Raw genomic sequence first — 22199 nt, 5'->3', positions numbered from 1 at the left:
AGTCCCAGCTGATTGGGAGGAAATGGGGATTTTGAAGTATCCTTCCTCTGAATTGGGAAGGGAATGGGGATTTTACAATGTCCTTCCCCTGCCACGCCCACAAAGCCACACCCATCAACCCACACCCACAGAACCGGTAGTAAAAAATTTTGAAACCCACCACTGGGCTAATGACAGTGTATATAGAAAAAAAAAGATATAGTTAAAGCCATTCTAGAGGGAGCTATGCAACCATTATTGGCCTATCAGTTCCTATGAGTAATCTGAAGCAGGATACTGGAATTACTTCTTACCAGCTTTTCTTTTAGCAGGATTTTTAAAAATAAAAATAAACTACAAATACTAAAAAAAAAAAAAAAAAAAAAAAAAAAAACCAAACAGCAATGACTGGTCCCCAAAATGGAGAAATATCCATGTTTGCCTATTTCTGCTATTAAATGTTTGTCTTTATTCCTGACATTTCTGCCCTCTATCTTTTTGACCCTGCATTTTCTTTTTGTAGCTTTCCATAGCATGAAATCTAGCTGAACTCTGCCCTGAGTTTATGTAATAATTATGAGTTGTCCTTATTCTTTGTTTTTCTTTGTTGCCGGCTAGTTTTTCTTATAGTATGGGAAACAGACAAGATTGAATAAATCATGGCTAGGAGCAAGAGAAGGCCAACATCATAGAGTGCAACTGTAAGTTTGGAGTTTCTAGGTGTTGAAGAGACTCTGTAAATAAATAAATAAATAAAAGTATTGGAAAGTTAGATATTGTATTGTGCAGGACTATATTTGTTCCGTTGGTTTCTTTTTATGAGGCATTTCGGGATGTGCAAGGGATACTGTAGTTAGTCAGTTTGATATTGAACTGTGACTTTTCTTTGTGTTTCCTTTGCTTCACTTAAAGCATTTCATTGTTCCTGCCTTGGTTCCTATTTTGTTCAATTTTATCTCTATCCTTTGTTCCTGTGGAGTTGTATAAAACCTCTTTTGTTTCCTTATGGTTTTTTTACATATGAATTTCCTGTGGCATTTTGGGGAAGAAATGGCAGTGGTTTTGATTTGGATTTGGGGACTATAATAGGTTTTTTTAAATTTTTTGTTTTAAAAAATATTTTTATTAAACAAAAACAGATATTTACATCTTCTTCTTTTCAACATCTTCACATCAGCAATCCATATTTATACACATTTTCTCTTTCTTATCTTAATATATCTTTATACATATATTTCTAATATATCATATATATATATATATATATATATATATATATATATATATATATATATATATATATATATATATATATCTGTCAGGGCATTTATTAATCCCATGTTTGGCTCTGGGACTAATTACCCTGGTTTAGAGGAGATGGATCATGGCTTATTCCAAGTTGCAATATTCTGAAAAGAAACGCGAGGAAAAGTTTCTAATAAAACTCATTTATTTGTTATAAAGAAAATAAAACACCTCACTAACTAAGAAAAGTAATTGCTACATTTTTGAAAGTAATTCGGGCCGGCTAACTCTCAGCCTGACCTTTCTGGAAAGAGAACAAAGGAAAGAGTGTGTGAAGCAAGTGAAGGAATGTGGGTGGATACGGAAACACGAAGCTTACTCATAAGAAGTTGGCAAGCTACAGAGAGTCTGACAGTCCAGAAATGATGAGTTCAGCTGGCAAATAAAATAACGCAGTGACATTCCCCTTCTTTGCCAGTTGAGCGAATATCAGTACATCATCAAATAAGGCACATCTTCTCACGCAGATACTCATGTTGAGCTGCTGGAAGTGGTTTGTTGAGCAAATCAGCAATTTGATCATGTGTAGATACATATTGCATTTTGACAAAACCTTTTTTCACTAAATGTTTTATGTTTTGATAACAGATGTCAATGTGTCTGGACCTAGAATCTGTAAAATGAGATTCAGAAATATAAACCACCGATTCATTGTCTTCCATCACGGTGATCGGTCGGATCGGGTGTGTCCAGATATCTGTGACTAAAGCATCAAACCAAGTTAGAGAATTACATGCATCTGAAACACAAGCATATTCAGCTTCAGTAGATGAACAAGAAACAAAATTCTGTTTACGTACTTGCCAATAAACAGGACATCCATTTAAGAACATCATATAACCTGAAGTACTTTTATGTGATTTCTTATCACTTGCCCAATCAGAATCTGCATAACAACTTAATTCTGCATAATCAGTATGTGTTGGTTCTAACAATAACTTCATGTGTTTAGTGTATTTTAGGTATCTCAATAATTTCTTAATACATGTCCAATGAAACTGTTTTGCCTTAGCTACGTGTCGTGATAAGAAATTAACACTAAGTGCAATGTCGGGTCTGGTCCAACTACTAAAGTATAATAGTGACCCAATGACTGAACGATAAAGTGTTTGATCCTCGAACTCAGGACTTTCTTCTTGTGTCAAGTTGTGAAAATCTGTTTGCATGGGTGTCTTTGTTGTGTTAGCATCTTTCATGTTGCAATGATGCAAAATTTGTTCAATTTTATCTTCTTGTGAAAGACTAAACCCCTTCTGTGTTTTTTTAATCTGAACACCTAAATAAGTGCTAATGTGACCTAATGATTTCAATGTGAAGTATCTCTGCAAAGCTTTGGCAAAAATTTCACTCATTTGCTTATTTGGACCAATATAAACAATATCATCAACATAAACAAGAACTATCTCATATGCATTGTTAGATCTTTTTGTGAACACGCACTCATCAGTTTCGGACTTAATAAAGCCCATTGAATTTAGTTTGTCAGTAAGACATAAATACCACATTAAACCAGATTGTTTCAGACCATAAAGACTTTTGTTTAGGAACCAGGTATCCCCTTCTTGTTGTCGGAATCCTGGAGGACTTCTCACGTAGATCTCTTCATCTAGGTCTGCATGCAGATAAGCCGTGTCAACATCAAACTGGAAAACTTCTAAACCAAGGATAGTTGCAGTTGCTAAAGCAATTTTTACACTCTCAGTTCTGACTGTCGGTGAGTAGGTATTTGTGTAGTCCTCAGGATAACGTTGAGCGAAACCCTGAGCTACAAGTCTGGCCTTGTACAGTGACTCACCATTTGGTTTCTTTTTGATTCTGTAGACCCATCGAGTGCCAATGACCTTTTTGTTTGCTGGAGGTTTTGCAGGTGTAAATACTTTAAGTTTCTTTAGACTGTCCATTTCAACCTGCATTGCATCATACCATTTGTCTTGCTCTGAATCAGGGAGCTGCTTGATTTGTGTGAAATTATCAGGTGGAAGTGTAACATTGCAAATCAAAGGCAAGGGTGCTTTTGTCAGTTGCCAAGAATATCGTTGTGGAGGGGTCCCTTTTGTGGCCCTCTTGGAACGTCTCGGGACAACTGTCCAGTCTTCTTCTACTTCGTCCTCGTCCTCACTTTCGTCGCTAGCGTCAGCATCCGCGGCTTGCGAAGACGGAACATCGGGTTGAGAAGAATTGGTGGAATCTTGATCTTCAATCTGCATGGCATCAGCAGTATCATCTCTAGGAAAATAAACTCCAGGATCATTGGAATGAATCCTGGACCAGTCAATATCTTCTTCAAAATTAGCAGATTGGGAAATCACAATTGCATGTTTAGAGTCAATAAATCTGCTCCATTTTGAGTTATCATCAATACCCATAAATCTCAGTCTCTTTGCTGCTGGACCTCCTTTTCTTCTTTGAGCTAAGGGAATGTTCACCATAGCGTATGAACCAAAAATATGGATGTTTTTAAGATCAGGCTTGTAGCCATACAACATGCAGAAAGGAGTCTGATTTGTTACAGTGCTCCAAGTACGGTTGACAATGTAATTTGCATACTTGATAGCTTCACCCCAGTATATCATATCAAGGTTGGCGTCTTCTAGGAGACAACGCATCATGGTTTGCAGGACTCCTTGTCTTCGTTCTGCAACTCCATTGTGAGCCAGTGTGTAAGGGGCTGAAGTCTGATGAATAATTCCATTCTTACGCATCCAGTCCTGGAAACGCTGAGACATGAATTCGGCACCACGATCACTCTGGATTCTGGCGATGCGAACTTGGTGTTGGGTAGAAACAAGGGTTGCAAAGTCTTTAAAGATCTGAAAGGTCTCTGATTTTTCTTTCATAGGATATACATATCCATATCTAGAGTAATTATCAACAATTGTTAGAAAATATTTTCTACCACCAAATGATGGCAGGAATGGACCAACTATGTCAATGTGAACCAAATCAAAAATGCGTGTTGACAGGCATGTAGCGTGTTTGGGAATGGCTGCTGCTTTGGATTTGGCCTTCTTGCATACAGCACAATCCAAAAACACCTTACACCCGTTTAGATCCAAACCTTTTGCGAACTCCGGCATCTTCCTAAGAACACGGAAACCGGCATGCCCCAATCTTCTATGCCATTTGTGGATACACCTGGAATGCAAAGGTTTACCAGTTAGTGAATTCTCAACATTAACATTTTTATGCGGAACCTCAGGCTTGCTCTGAGCAACCTGTTTACCAATTCTATTTTTGTTGGCTTTAGGAGCCTTTGGAATAGCAACAGGATCTCTCTCTGGAGCATCTCTATCTGGGCCTGGGCCTTCCCTTTTTGGAGTTTGTATACTTGCCTGTGTTTGTGTTTTAGGCTTTGGCTTTAAGTAATAAACACCACCAATTAATATGGTTTCAGCAACAATATCTCCATCTTTAACTATGTAACTTGCTTTTTCAAGGTGGTGAACTTGGAACTTTAACATTCTAGACAAGTGACACTGACTAAGCAAATTACTGGTTGATGTTGGTATGTAATAAACATCAGGAATGAATGCATCAAGCTCTTCAACATAAACAGTTCCTTTTCCTTTGACCTGACAAGGATGATTTGAAAAAGAATAAAGTTCACGTAAGTCAGGTTCAGGCTCATGCATTTCTGTGAAAAGTTCCTTTCTGTAGGTAACATGCAATGCTGCACCACTGTCCAAAGTCCACAGGAGTCATCTGTCATACTCTGGTTGAGGTTGTGGATCATTGGTTAAAGCCAATGTGGCGAGTGGAGTTTGTGGATCACGCCGGGGACCACGACAACCTTGTCTTCCGTCTCTGCCTCTGCCTCTGGAATCTGTTCCTCTGGGCTGGTATGTGACGGGAGCTGGAACTCGTTGGGGACAATCCCGGGTGGCATGTCCCACACGATTGCAGGTGTAGCATCTTGGCATCCTTACAAATTCAGAAGGTTCTGGGGAGACTTTTTCAGAGCTTGGAAGATCAGAAGAAAATGTTACTGACTTCAGTCGTAAATCATTTATCTAATTCAATATTGTATCCAAAATTTTTTGCCCAAATTATCATGTTTTCTTTGACTACCTCTTCTTCCAATTTGTATCTTAATAAATAGGTTTATAATAGGTTTTTTAAAAACTTGTTTCTTCATACTAAATATTTTACTCAGTCTGATAATGAAATATCCTCAGTAAAACAACCAAGGTCGGAAAACACCAAGATCCCAATGGTTCAACCCTGTGCTATGTATATTATCTTATATTGTTAATCTGCATAGTTTAAATAATTCGTATTATTATTGTTTATTTATATCTTTCATATAGAATTTGCATCAATTTCCTGATGTTTCCAGCCATGTTTATAGCAGTTAATAGGAAAACCTCATTACAATTAATTTCTTTAAAAAAGTCCTTTGCTTCTCTGACAATCCTTGCATCTAAGATAAACTAACCTTGCCAGACTGCATGGCTTGCCAAAGGACTTTGAAATTAGGGATGCACAAAAATAGCCTGGGACTGTGTAGGGATTGAGGTTCTCTACTTCTCTTCCAATAAAATGTCTGTGAAAGTTTCATCAAGGTTTAAACAACATTTTATTAAGAGAGAAGCGGAATGCCTTGAACACATAAATATCAAACTTCTGAACAGAAGTTCTGAACTTGCCTTCAGAAGTTGTGGGTGCTTCATCGCTGCAGGTTTTTAAGAAGAGATGGACAGCCATTTCTCTTAAATTGTATAGGATCTCCAGTTTGAACAGAGCTTGGACTAGAAAACCTCCTAGGTTCCTTCCACTCCTTTTTGTTTTGTTTTGTTTTGTTTTGTTTTGTTTTGTTTTGTTTTGTTTTGTCCTGTCCTGTCCTGTCCTGTCCTGTCCTGTCCTGTCCTGTCTCTATTCTATTCTATTCTATTCTATTCTATTCTATTCTATTCTATTCTATTCTATTCTATTCTATTCTATTCTATTCTTTCCAAGACTGCCAGAAAGAGGAATGAAAAAGATATGTTTTCATTGAACAGGTTTTTCAGCAGAATTAAAAAGAGGTCAAGTTTTGAATTAAAGAATAATAAGGAAAAGTAGAAGAAAGTGAAAAATAAATATACAAAAAGAACTAGAAAGAAAATAAGAAAACAAAACAAAAAGAAAGATTCTAATGATAACAATTATAGATGTTTACATTTATATTTTACTTTCGTTCTCTAAAATTGCCTTATAATTTCCTCTTTCAATAAGCTGCCCTTTCTAAACTTCAAACTCATAAATGACAAGTTAATGTTTCTCTTTTTTCAGCAAATTTCCAGTCACTAATGAATGTAGTTATTGAATGTTTTCTTAGCAAACAAATTAATTTTGCCATCTCACTTGTGTCATCTTTTCCAATCAATCCTCCAATATGGATATTTCAGAGTCTTTCCATTTTGTGCATATAATATTCTCTCAGAAGTTATATAGAAAAATAATCTATATGATAACTTGTTTAAATGTTACTTGCTTGAAACAGAAATACCATTCTTGGCAAAACATTCATTTTATCATAGAAATTCTCACCAACTATGGCAATTGTAATTTATCCCAACTGAACATGTCCTTCTTGATTTCATCCTAAATCTTAACATAATTATTCTGGCATAACACAATTCATTTTTGTCATTTGTGATACCCAGGTATTTCTCCCCACTCCCAGAGTATTAAAACTGTTTCCATCAATTCCTTTTGTTTTCCAATGTTCATATTTTCAGTTAACATCCTTTTATTTTGAAAGCCAAGTAATATCCCAAATTCCATTAAATTTTACATTTCTATTATTCTATTTCTATTATTTCCAGAAGATCTTCTAAGATTATCACCAAGCCATCAGCAATGGCATAATTTATAAGTTTTTCTTCTAATGCTGCGGTGGCACAGTGGTTAGAATGCAGTACTGCAGGGTATTTCTGCTGCCTGCTGCCTGCCTGCAATTTGGCAGTTAAATTTGGTCGGTAAAATGAGGACCCAGATTGTTGGGGGCAAAATGCTGACTCTGTAAACCACTTAGAGAGTGCTGTAAAGCACTGTGAAGAAGTATATAAGTCTAAATGCTATTGCTATGCTATTGCTAATATTACTACATCAATTATCTCATTTCACTTTATATATCTATTCAACACTTTCAAACATAAAATAAATAAGTTGAGTCCTTGATTGCCTATAACATGCTGCTCTTTTGGAGGCTTCAATAGCAGTGTCAGAGTTATCAAGAAATAACAGGTTTTCTCTCAAATCATTGGCATCTTGAGAATTGGGACACAGAATGAAAAAAATGCTTACATCCCCATGTCCTATAGTCATGATTCTACTAAAATACCTCTAGGCAACAAATATTAAAATAAGTACAGAAAATATAACCTTAAAATGAATGTATGACTATTGTTTTGAAAAAATACAAAACATGCAACATTAACATGTATATTGTGGGTATTATATGTGTGAGTGAGAAAAAGTGACTTTGTTCTTAAATAGGTACATGCGTCCCATTTTTTTTCAATACCTACACAAAATTATCAATATAGCTTACAATAATTTTAATTTAAAAAGCTCGTTTACATAAAGATGAAAACTACCTGAGATAAAATACAGTCATTATGGTTACATATTGTTGATTTGGCTATGAATGTTTCCAAAGCTCAAATAGACTAGTTAAATGATATTGTTATAATAACACCAATTAGCTTGACTTCTGTGGATCAAAATTTTATAAAGGTTAGCCAGGTAGGGATGCCAAGAAAATGTGACTGGCACAATTGATTAGGGCCAGGTAGAATTTGTCATCTGCTCTATTCTCTGTTACATTTGCATCATTTCACACACATCTACAGTGACTCTTGCTGACTTAGTATGGCATTGTGTAAGAGATGGACATTTCGGAGGAGATGGATAACTTGTCAAATTCTAATGTCGCCTGTGGTTTCAGTAATAGAGTGAATAATACATTTTGTAACCAGCATGGTAATGTGCCATGTCTGAATTACAGAAAAACATGCCATATTGCCTTTTTCTTATTGAGAAAAATATACCAGAAAAGAGAATAAAAGATGAGAAAAATAGAAAAAAAAATTAGCAAAAAACTTTTTGAATCATTTGTTTAAGGCATTATTACTGGTGTTTATTACATAAGTATTTCCAATATGTTGACATATGATGATTTTGTTTTTCTCTGCATCTATGCTTTCAGTTCATTTATACTACAATTCAGCATTTGTTTATTATGAGTGTGTGTGTGTGTGTGTGTGTGTGTGTGTGTGTGTGTTGTGTGTACATGCTAACGATTAAACATTCCATCAAAGTAACAGAGACCTACTTCGGGAATCTAATGAAAGTCATTAAATGAAAGGAGAATGAAGAGGGGGAGAGAGAAAGAAAGAAAGAAAGAAGGAAAAAAAGAAAGAAAGAAAGAAAGAAAGAAGATAGATAGATGATAGATATGTGTGTGAATGTGTGTGTGTGTGTGTGTGTGTGTGTGTGTGTGTGTGTGAGAGAGAGAGAGAGAGAGGGAGGGAGAGAGAGAGAGAGAGGGAGAGATGATGGTAGATATGGTTATAGCTTGTTTGGACTTTGCCTCATGCCTTATACGGAACAATACTTGCAAGTTTTTGAGCAAGCAGAAAAATATGTTGGCATAAAAGTTGCTGCCTGTATTGCTTATCCTACTCTACTATATCATGGGGCTGGCAAATGGTATCTTTCTCATTTACTTATTGTTAAGCTAGGGACTGGATTTTTTTCTAATTTAGTTTTCTCTCTCACAAGAGAGAGAAAACCTGTTTGGAAAAAATATGCCACATATCATTCTCTTAATATGAAGTGGGGCAAAGCGAGGCAAGTTTTGATGAACGCTTATAACTGCAGATATACTCATTGGTTAGGTTAACTGATTGATTGACATATATCACATGCTAATAGGATGCAGAAGGAGTTCTAATGCTCCTCACAAACTGGTCTCCAGCCCTGAGTTTTCAATTGGGTGATTTCTGAAAATGGGTGAGACATTTTTCTAGAGTGTTAACTAAATCAATGTTTAATGTAGTCTAGCTTATACTGTTAAAGCAATTGTGGAGAGAGATATAGGTGATTTTGGACTAAGTGATATTAAAAGAGCTCCATTCAACACAAGTTATAAAAGAATGGTGGAATGGACAGCAAGTGATTAAAGATTAAAATTCTGGTTTCATAACTAGCAGTACTAGAATAGCAATAGCACTGGGACTTATATACACTTTACAGCACTCTCAAAGCCATTTACAGAGTCAATGTATTGCCTCCCACAATCTGGGTCCTCATTTTACTGACCTTGGAAGGATGGAAGGCTGAGTCAATCTTTAGCCAGTCAGGAACAAATTCCTGGCAGTGAGCAGAGTTAGTTTCTAACCCTTATTCTAACCCTTATGGCTGCCACTTAATAGCCATGGAGAACAAGTGCGCTAGAATAGACTTTTAGTTTGGTTAGCCCAATTATAATAAAAAATTATAATAATGAAAACTATCATCATGGCACCTAGTATTGACAAACTTGGAATGAAATAGGTAATATAGCTCTCTCTACCATTGTACTTAAGTAACTTGCACAAACAGATGAACAAACAGATTAAAAAACTGAAACCGTATGGCTGTTCATATGACTATTGTCAAATTAGGTCACAGTTGTTGTATTCTTGCAAAAGGACTGGAAACCTTGTAATTTACTTAATAGTGACAGAATTAACAATATGTAACAGACTTGACTCTTTCCCTGTTTATATCAAACTTCCGTGCAACATAGAGCTAGCAATTTTTCAAAAGTATAATAACTTTTGACAAAAAAAAAAAGTTTATAATCAAAATGTGTGCTAATCTGGGTATATAAGGAATCTGTATACAACCTGACCAAAATTATGCAAAGTAGCAATCAAGCATTTGTTGGTAGAGCTAATGAGTTGTCTGAAGTATGAGCTGTTCATATTGATAACAATGCTATGAAACATTAACAATAATTTACTATTGCATATTTCTCCCAAGGTTAGGTACAAATCCACAAAAAACCCTGCAGAGCAATCTTATAGGAGAATAATATTTTCAGTTAAGTAAAACAATGACGAATTGCCCTTTGGTACAATAAAACTGGTAGGAAGATAATAAAAACTGTCTTTCTCTTATTTGTTCATATTCACATTTATTTACTCTTGATTCAGTTATGTTGTTTCCCAACAACCTAACTATGGTTAGTTGTTTGGTTTATTTTAAAAGCTAGACATACTCATTTTTTCAATAACTCATTCTTGCAGATTGAAAACTTTGTGTTCAGGTGAGCGCATGATCGAGAGTATTCTACTTATGTGCAAAAATGTGCAAGTTTTCAAACAAAATTTTTTAAATCCACAAAAAATAACTTTATATCTTTAAATGCTTGAATTTAATATATGGACACATGCAAATCTAAAGAGTGTGGTCATAAACAGCAGCTAATTCTTACCTGTTGGTAGTAACAACAGTTACTCTTTCTCTACAGCTCTGGAAATTTTAAAAAGATATTTTGAGAAGAGTTTGGGTTGGCTAAGTAGGTATATATATGAAGCAAAAATTGTACAATTATACAATCTATGTTGTATATATTATAAAAATACAATTATATATTACTATCTGGCTGATAGGTAAATATAAGAATATAATTATTATCATTGTTAAGTAATAAAAGGTGACTTAGGGTGGCTTACAAAGTTAAAATAGTAAATATATTTCATGTTGCCAAATGGCTTCTGACAGGATATTCAGAATGCCCTTATGTCCATGTGCTCCAATTCACATTGGTGGTCCTGCAATTCTATCCTCAAAAATTCTAGGTTCTTTTTAACAAAATGCATAATTTCTCCCCAATTTGGTATCCAATATATTCATTTTTATAATCATATGAGCTGAAAGAAAAAGGATGGTTCATTTCTAGTAAACAAAGATTGGTAGGTAAGGTAAAGGTTCCCCTCACATGTGCTAGTCATTCCTGACTCTAGGGGGAGGTGCTCATCTCTGTTTCAAAGCCGAAGAGCCAGTGCTGTCCGAAAACATCTCCGTGGTCATGTGGCCAGCATGACTAAAAGCCAAAAGCGCACTGAACACTGTTACCTTCCCATCAAAGATGGTCCCTACTTTTCTACTTGCATTTTTCACATGGTTTCTAACTGCTAGGTTGTCAGAAGCTGGGACAAGTAATGGAGCTCACCCTGTTACGCAGCACTAGGGATTCGAACCACTGAATTGCTGACTTTTTGATCGATAAGCTCCGCGTTTTAGCCACTGAGCCACTGCGTTCCTCAAATAAATAAATAAACAAACAAACAAACAAACAAATAAATAGTTAAAAATAGAAATTGCATTGCTATTATTATGTTTAACATTGTTGTTAGTACTAGTAGAATTCCTGGAGTATTCAAAAATAACTGCTTAATTTTTTTTTTTAAAAAAAGCATTACTTCAAACCACCAGATGCTTATTATTGTCCCTGAGCTGTTCAAGATCTGAACAAAATAAAGAATAGGAAGAAATTTGGTTAAAAAATTGTTCTATGCTATCAACTGTCTTTGCTGACATTTTAAAGTGTGACCATTATTGAAGTATTTAGCAAATAAACAGATACAGTAGACTCAAAATACAGTAATAAAGAAGTATTTTCCACTTAAGATAGACACAGAATCTGAGGTAATTCAAATGTATTAAAAGAAATATGAATTTAGATATTTTGTATTCAAATATTAAAAAAGCAAAAGAAAAATTATCATGACTCATTTTGTGGTTAATTAATAATGCCCTATCGAATATCCACAATTGTCTGAACCCACCAATAAAAGGAGTCATGAATTTCGATTTACAAATTACAGTGGTTGCATTCCCACAAGTCACTAAAAAAAAAAATCCCTAAACAGTTCATGGTATGGTTTAGCAGCCTAGCCATTGTATTTATTTTCAAAGTATTCAGTGAAAGAATTTAATAGTGCCTTTGTTCAGGCTGCAGCTATAAATAGGATGGGGTACAACAGATGAATATCAAATGCCAGCAAAAAAAAAAAAAAGCTTCTTAAACAGTATTAAAACCTCTTCAGTCATAAAAGAATCAGTGTGGTGTTGTAATGAAAGTGTTGGACTGAAACCAGGTATTGAAAATTAATATATCTTGACTCCAGCCCACTCTCAGCCAAAAGAAATCACTCTGTATATTTTTTATTTTCAGTTTTCTGAAAAGAGGCTGGACATAAAATTATTTGTATACAAAGGAAACAAAACATGGAATATTCAGCAAGAGATTAAGCTCTGGCTAAGAGAAAGATCCTTTTGTCATTTCTGTACATGAACTGCATGAATGATGCTATGCTACTTAAAGAATGTGTGTATTTTTATATGAGGCCATCCTGTACTTTTGGATGACAACTAAAATGATTTGCAGCAAAAGACAGACAGTAAGATGCAAAAAGATATATGGATCTGAAAATAAATGGATTGAAGACCAAGGTACTTGTGGTGCATTACCAGACTAGTAGAGTGGATTGTTGAAAATTACAGATTAATGATGAAAAACTAAAGGAAGCAGATGACTTCCTTTAGTTTTGTGCTAAAACTACTGTACTATGGAAAATTGTTTACTAGAGAATGGAAATGGGTAGCAAAAGCTAGGACATGCAAAGGTGCAACAGTAATGGGTAACAGTAATGCATATTTATGAAAAGAAGTAAAAAATGGTTGTATGAAACAGCATTTAAAAAAATATTTCCTGCATCCCATTCAAAAATTTAAGACATATTTATAGTACCCTTTCCGATTTTTCTCAGTAAAATCCGTGTGATGTAGATTGGAAGAGTAATTGTTTCAAAATCATCAAGATAGCTTTCATATACAATGAAATGGATCTCCCTGTTGCTAGTCCAACATCTTAGAACATAGAATAATAGATAAAAGGGACCGTGGAATTCTTCTAGTCCAATCCCTATCGAGAAGAGACCCTATACCATTCTGGATAAATGACTGTCGACTCTCTTTTCGCAAACGTCAAATGCAACCCACAATTTCTAGAGGTAAGCCTGATTATGGATTGTTTATTGTTACATCTCATTAATTACTGATTAATTGTTCTCACTATCAGGAAATTTCTCCTTACATATAGAAAAGAACATTTATAGCTTAGGGTTGAACTGTGAGGTTTGTGGTGTTCTCTGAGCTTTGTGGTTTTCTTGCAGATGAGCACTGCAAGCACTCATTAGTGCTAGGATCTACTTGATATTACCTAGTTTGGTGATGAAACATCTGCAAGAAAACCACAATGCTCAGAGCGTACCAAGGAACACACAATTTCTCCTTCTCTAGGTTGGATGTCTTTTTAATAATCTTCTACCCATTACTTCTTGTCCTGCTCTCATGTGCTTTGGAGACTAGGTCAATCTCTTCTTCTCTGTGACAACCCCTCAAGTACTGGAAGACTGCTACCATAACACTTCTAGTTCTTCTCTTCATTAGACTAAACACAAATAGTTCCCTCAATTGCTCATTATATGGTTTACCTTCCAGACACCTTATCATTTTTGTTGCTCTTCTCTGCACTCTTTCTAGGGTCTTACCATCTTTTTTCTACCATAGTGACCAGAACTGGATGCAGTATTCCAAATGTGGTCTCACTAAAGTAATATAAAGCAGTAGCATCACTTCATATGATCTTGAAACTATCCCTTTGTTGATGCAACCTAAAATAATGAGATTGGGTATACATAATAACATAATACTTATATGAAGATTTTTCATTTTAAAAGGAACCAGAGTTAAATGGGACCTTCTAATACAACCCTCCACTGAGGCAGGAAACTCTATACCATTCAAATGGTTTTCCAATCTCTTCTTAAAAACCTCCATTTTCACTGATTAATTATTCTGTGTCATTAAATTTCTCCTTAGTTCTAGGTTTTTTTTCCTCTTCTTGATTAATTTCCATCCATTGCTTATTGTCCTGCCTTCAGGTGCTTTGGAGAATAGATTGATTTCCCTCTTCTTTGTGGCAGCCGCTTAGATATCGGAACATTGCTATCATGTCACTCCTAATCCTTCTTTTCACTAAACTAGACATACCCAATTACTGCAACCATTCTTTGTATGTTTTAGCCTCCAGTCCCCTAATTATCATTGTCGCTCTTCTCAGCATTCTTTCTACAGTCTCAACATATTTTTTGTTTATATTGTGGCAACCAAAACTGGATGTAATATTCCAAGTGTGGTTTTACCAAGGATTTAGGACAGTGATGGCTAACCTTTTTGTTGTTCTGTGCCAAAAGTGTGTACGTGCGTGCACAACAGCATGCCCGTGTGCCGGCACCCATAATGCAATCTGCACCCCCCCCCACGTGCCCCACCCCCTGTGCATGTGTGCATGACCCCCCTTGTGCCCCCCCACACATGTGCACACGAACCCCCCGCCCCGTATTGGGCCTAGTAGGCCTCCCTGCAGCCTCCTGGAACCAAAAACAGGCTGTGAGGGGGCACACCGCTCCCCCTCGTGCCCTGTTTTGAGCCTAGTAGGCCTCCTTGCAGCCTCCTAGGATCAAAAATGGGTTGCAGGGGGGCCCACTGCACCCCCGTGCTCACCCTGTCCCCCGCCCATGCGTGCGCAACCCCCCCGCACATGCATGTCTCCCGCATGTGCCCCATGGCAGAGACCTGAAAATCAGCTGGCTGGCGGGAGGCATGCATGCATGCGCGGTGGAGCTGAGCTGGGCAATGGCTCGTGTGCCTGCAGAGAGAGCTCTGCGTGCCAGCTGTGGCACCCGTGCCATAGGTTCGCCATCATGGATTTAGGAAGTGGTACTAACATTTCATGTGATCTTGATTCTATCCCATCTTAGCTAACTGACTAGCAAAAGTTCATCTATTTCACTGTGCTTGGTTGGGTAATCTGTAGTATATTCCTATGGCAATGTCACTCTTTCCCCCCTTCTATATTAACCCATTTAAGAAGACTTTTATCCTTGGTTTAATTCATTTCTGTAGACATGTAGTGATTTGTTACATATAATGCAATTCCACCTCCTCTTTTGTTAGGTGTGTTTCTTTTGAATAATTTATATCCTTCGAGCAGTATATTTCAGTCAGGAGTTTCATCCCCCAAAGTTTTAGTAATGGCAACAATATCATACATGTGCTCGTGTAATAGGACTTCAAGTTTGCCCTGTTTGTTCCTCATAATTTAAGCATCAGTGCATAGACATCTGAATCTTTTATGGCTGACTTTGTGTTGGGTTAACCACTATGTTTGCTTATGCATTATGTTGCAGTGCCTCTGTCTGATATCAACATTAGAACTCAAGACAAATTATAAACAATAATCCAGCTTCAAACTATGTTTGAATTTCATGCTGAATCAAAGCAAAGCTTTAAGAAATGTCTTTCTTAACAAATACTTTTGATGTGGCAAATGACCCAGAACTTTTTCATGTTTTAATTTTGTGAACTCACAGCATAATTTAGATTCATTTGTTGTTCCTTAAAAGTCTTCAGCATTTTTTATCTGACTGGAAAGCTTGCAAGCTTAGGGTTTCAAGATCACTGATTAGCATTGCAAACCAATCTCCATGAATAAAAAAAAATCATAAAGATATAAAACCAAAATTATTTTTCCAGTTAGATTCAGCCTCTATTGCGAGTAAATTATATCTGACATGTGAATATATTTTTTAAAATAGAGAGAACTACAGATGTTCAAAAACCTTGCTAGTGATTTAATGCTTTAATATATTGTGCAGGCTAATTCTACTGTCTGTTTGTACACTGACAGAAATGCCTATAGTATATGTTTGTAGCTAAAGTATGTGATAATTCTAATTAAAATATGATTGATAGCTAATGCATTCTTAGCTTTTTCTTAATTTATGGTTTACTTTATTTCAGTGTAGTCAGTATTCCACTAGATTTGTGACTATTCTAAATATTAGAATATTTGGACATTAATATATTCTTTCTTAGTGAAATAATCCTTACCTTTTATATCCTCCTTCTTATTCCCTTAGTAAATTTATGATAGAATAAAAAGTTGAAATGAATCAAACAATAAAGGCAATATTTCAGAAACTAAAGACAAGTACACTGATTGTGTGACAGCAGAAGATGTATACATCAATTTGTATAAGTTTTAAGCTTGCTCTCATTTTGGGATTTTTTATTTTACTAATAAGATGACATGATTTGTTATCACTTTATTTTATAGGCTTTATTCAATTGGTCCAAAGAAATTATTAATATTTTGGGAAGTATTGCTGAAATGTACATGAAAAGGAAAGTGATGGCTACCTGACTATAATTTTTAAAAACCAGCATTTACAAATTATATACATATACATATACATATACATATACATATACATATACATATACATATACATATACATATACATATACATACACATACACATACACATACACATACATTCACCAAAAAGTGAAGTGGGTTTACTGCAAAGATGGCAATCATCTTTTACATAGAATTGATCGAATATAATCAATTCTTATTTGGAGAGAGACAGAGAGAGAAAGAGAAAGAGAGAGAGAGAGAGAGAGAGAGAGAGAGAGAGAGAGAGAGAGAGAGAGAGAGAGAGAGTTAGTTATTTCATGGAATGACTGTAACATTTTAGCCAATAGGATTGGTAGCCATTTATTGAAAATAAAATGTTATCTACATAAAGGCAATATCACAAACTAAATATGAGGAGAAATCAATATCACAAATACTGATGATTGCATGTTGCAATGCAGTCTTTTTATTTTCAGAAATAGTTTTCTTTCATCTTTCCTCCTGCTTTTTGTATGTTTCTATTCAGTTTCCTTAAGATAAAAATATTGAAATGTACTTTAAATAAAAGAAAAGAAAAGAAAATCACTATTGCAAAATCACTGAGCAGAGAAGCCTCTTCAGGCACTGACAATTAGCAGGGAGAAGAAGATCAGGAGACATCATGAAGTAGCACAAAATGCTCTATGGAAGCAAATTCTATTACCTCTTTCCTTAAGAGAATTATAGAGATTCTGAGTTTCCTTGAATTAGCGATGCAGACTTTGTAGCAGTATATTGTATCTCCTGTCCTGTATTGCATTTTTCAGATGACATCCAATAGTTTTATATTGGTGGAGAAACATCTGGGAAGTGGGTTTCCCTTGGTAAATCACTTTGATGAATTAGCTAAACATGTTTAGGACTTTCTCTTTAGGAGAAAGTCATTGATACAGAACTTAATTCAGTTGAAACAATATGAAAGCCACAACCAGAGTATTGAATAGCCATATTTTAGGAGATTCCTTTTTCGTTTCTGAGAAAGGAGAAAATGGATTAGCTACTGTATCTGCTTATCCTACAATACATGCTTTCAATCCTTGTTCAGCTTAGAATCTCAGGCCTGAATAACCAGGCCCATATGTGTAGTTCAAATGTTTATTGTTCTACTATTGTACTGCCTACTCCACAGGAATCTCCCCAGACTTTCAGCTTTCACCTGGGAACAACCAGATAAGGTTCTAATGCATTTGGATGGCGGGTGGTAGGGAGGTGAAAGCAGACCTTATCTTAGGTTAACGTAGCAAATCCAAGTTGATTCCTAGTTTGAGCCTTTCTCCCAACTGGGATGGTACACTCCATGTTGGAAATTAAAATCTAACCATTGGGATCTGATTGAATTGAGCCAAATTGAACCATAATAACATTTGTTATTATATCAAGAATAAGCCTTCCTGCTTGAAACCTCTGAAAGAACATGAGATTGGGTATACATGATAACATAATACTTGTATGAAGATTTCTACTTTTAAAATTAACTAATTGCAACATTGCATTCAAGTGTAAAATCATTAAGTATAATTATGTCAAACATCTGGATGTGAATTAAACTTTGGTTTCTCTATTTTATTCTCAAGATCCTTGAAAATATATTTTGAATTTCTGACTTGACTATTGGTAAAGACTATTGCTGCTTCTTTGTTTTCTGTTATACTTCCTTCCATTAATCTGAAGCTTCTCTGGCTACCATATATCTTAAAGCTCAATAAAAGACCGTATGTTTCTGTCTGCTGAAAAAATTATTAAACAATGAAATTATTATATTGCAACACATGCATATCTTGAGCTTCATAATTTAAAAAATGGTGCAAGAACATTGTGTTCTAATCATGACAATTTCAATAGAAGTCCCCTTTCCTTTGATAGAAATTTCAAATATAAATTCTGTTTTATTAAACTGAGTTAGTACTGATAGAAGAAATGCAGAATTATTCTGCACACTATTTAGAATGATGCTAAAAGTAACATTAAGTTTAGCTGATAATACACTAAATTAATGTAATTCTGCCATTCAACTGTGTTACAAGAGAATGTGGTTTAGCTAATCACAAACATCATTAATTCTTTATTTCTCCTGGATTATATACAAAGCTTTTATCAGACTGTGTGGCAATTTAAATTGTCAAGCATTTTAAGTTCCTGAGAGCCCATTACTTTTTCTTTAATTCTATATGGTGAATGTTCATTATCTGTTTCGAAAATCCTTTCCATTTCTATTCAATCCTGTTATCAAGATTGACTAATAAGACTTTAGTAAGACACTTTAAGCTTATTATAGAGCTTCATGAATTATCCTCATTATGAATTGAAGTATGAAACTGTGGTAAAATGATTTATGAAAAATAAACAGCTGCATAAAATATTACATCCATGACCTAGGAATTGTTTAACAAAATTACTTTGCATTACACTATAAAATTTTAATACAGATAGTCCTTGACATATGACCACAATTGAGCCCAATATTTCTGATGCTAAGCAAGGCAGTAGTTAAGTGAGTTTTATCCTATTTTTATGACATTTTTGCCACAGTTGTTAAGTGAATTACTGCAGTTATTAAGTAAATCACACACTTGTTAAGTGAATCCAGCTTTCCCCATTGACTTTGCTTGTCAGAATTTAGCTAGGACTTCCCCAGCTGGGAAGGTAACAGTTAAAGATGATGATCACATGACTCTTTGGCAGTGCAACTATCATAAATTCATGCCAGTTGCAAGCACCTGAAATTTAATCACATGATGATGGGAATGCTGTAATGGTTATAAATATGAAAAATGGTGATAAATCTTTTTTTTTCTTCAATGCCATTTGAACAGTCAGAAAAATGGTTGGAAGTCAGCTACCTGTATTATTTGCATTGACTATCAAGTCATTAACTCCTTGCATTTACTTTTATTATTAAATCATTAAAAAAAAAACATTGGATATAGCAAAATATTGTTATTTTCTAAATAATTGACCATATTTTTAAATAAAGAATACTACTTAAGATTTTAAGTAAAGATGTACAAATTTATGGTTTATGACTTTGTGAATTTGCTTTACGTTTACCTACACATAAATATAATAATTTATAGGATATTATTCAGTACATTTGATGGGGAAATCATTTTTACAAATTTAAAATCTATTTAGGAATACAGAAGAATATTGATTTTGCTGGGAATAAGCTACTAAAGGACTAGAAGTTCAATAATTGTTAACAATTTTATTTCATAATCTGTTTTACATATTTTAAATAATATTTTGGTGCATTTCCTTTTCAATATATGCCAACATTACTCAAGTGCATTCTAAACGATAGGTTTTATAAGAACCACAACCAGAAGTAGAGATCTAAAGTGGCTTTGAATAAAATCATGATTTCAAAATTGGCTAGATGCCAGATGCATGGAATATTACTGAAAACAGTCTGTGTGCAGTGACCTGCTGATAAATGTGTGATACTTATAATACTATTAGGTGGATTCAGTTCATGCATTTTGTTTGTAATAATTCTCTCTTATGGTCTATGCAATATTCTTTGACCACTATACTGACATTTATGTTACAAAATGCAGGCCTAGAAACTCTACACAGTAAGTTAAAAGGCCAATGGCAGCCTGTGAACAAAAAAAGAATATTACAAATCAGTTTAATCTCTTGAAAAAGCAAACTCTTGTATATAAAAAAATAAAATATAGTTTTACACAACATGATTTTCTTTTCAGGAAGAAATATTCACCTGCAGATGAAGAAATACCTATTTTCCTAACAATATGTATACTTTAAATAAAACATAAATAATTTGAATTTTGATCCCATTCTTTCTCAAGAATATTTGTGTGCGCGTGTGTGTACTTCCTATTGATAATACGATACACTTGCATCTGGAGAGGAAGATCCTACAAAATTATGTGAGTCTAGTATGTGGTGCTTTATTTATTGCAAATAAATAAATCCCTCCTCAGGGACAAATAAAATATTTGGAAACAAGGGGAAAAACAAATGTATTGCACTGTTTAGGTGAAGGTCCTTTGGATCACTGAATTATTTCTAAAAATGTACAAACTGAGAGACAAAATCAGAAGACATATTTTCTGAGCCTTACTGTCTCATGATTAATTATAACTCTTCCTTAATCACCACATTTTATTTAGTCAGCTGGTTGGAGGACAAAAGAATAATGGTAAAATAATTTAAAAAGTCAAGCAAACAGTGAAATACAAGAATGGTGAACTTTTCTGTGGAGGTTTTTGTTATATCACAGTATAAAGTAAGCTTATTTTCTGGAGAAATCACTTCACAGTTCACTTTTTAAAAGCTTGCTTACACAGCAAAATATCAGTCTTAATAATTTTTCTATGTCTAAAAATAATTGCTGACATTTCCCGCTATAAAATGGAAATATCTTTATATCTTTAATGTTATAAAGTTTTTGTTGAGCTCTTCTTTGATGACCAATTTATTAATTTTTAAAAAAGACTGAAATTATGAAGTATATTTTGCTATTTGCAAAACAATAATTAAATCTTAACATGGAAGCTGAAGCAAAGTGGGAGACACCCTATGCAAATTCAGTTTTGGATCCTATAGATCAGTGATGGCTAACCTTTTTGCCATCGCGTGCCAAAAGTGGGGGGAGCACGGGGGTCGGGTGCGCACGTGCCCACACCCATAATTCACTGTGTCCCACCCTCCCTGTGCATGCATGTGCGACCCCCCTGCGCGACCCCCACTTTTGGCACGCGATGGCCCGGTGGGCCCGGTAGGCCTATTTTTTGCCCTCCCCAGGCTCCAGAGGCTTTCTAGGAACCTGGGTAAGGCGAAAATTGCCTCCCCCACACACCCCCGGAGGCCAGAAATGGCCCATTTCCTGATTTCTGGTGGGCCTGAAAGGCCCAAAAATCAGCTGGCTGGTGTACACATGCATGCTGGAGCTGAGCTATTCACATGCCCACAGATATGGCTCTGTGTGCCACCTGGGGCATGCGTGCCATAGGTTCGCCATCACGGCTATAGATCCTGATCGATATATATTAAGAAACAATGCATTTATTAGATTTTTATTAAAAAGAAGTTTCAATTTCAACCGAAATAATGGATATTGTTTCACAGACTGATACGGCCTTAATTTAAAATTTCTCCTCTTCCTCCTCTTCCTCCTCCTCCTTCTCCTCCATCATTTGTAAAGTGTTCCTTTCAGGAACCCTCTTGCCATGATGAGATGCTGGCACAAATTGTGGAGACATATAGTAGCAATATACCTACATACAAAAATAAATAAATAAATAAAATCTTCCCATAAGTGTAGAGAAACATTTGGAGGTTAATAGCCATCATTGTATGCGAACTCTTTCTTTGTGCCCGTTTATACCTATGGCTTTTTTTCTCAGTGTGCTAGCAGGGTTCAAATACTATATGCCAGCTATTGTCAGGTGCAATAGACCAGGTCCACATGTGAAGATTCAATTTATTGCTAAAAGCCTATGCTGACTAATGGTCAGCACCTGGTTATAGTTAGATAAGGCCAATGGCAATCAAGAGGGAGGTGGAATTAATTAATTTGTTGTGATGTAATGTTTCTAGGCTGATC

Source organism: Pantherophis guttatus, chromosome 8 (assembly GCF_059756535.1).
Source record: "Pantherophis guttatus breed Tessera chromosome 8, ASM5975653v1, whole genome shotgun sequence".
In the NCBI taxonomy this organism is placed as follows: domain Eukaryota; kingdom Metazoa; phylum Chordata; class Lepidosauria; order Squamata; family Colubridae; genus Pantherophis; species Pantherophis guttatus.
This window is presented reverse-complemented; position numbering follows the sequence as displayed.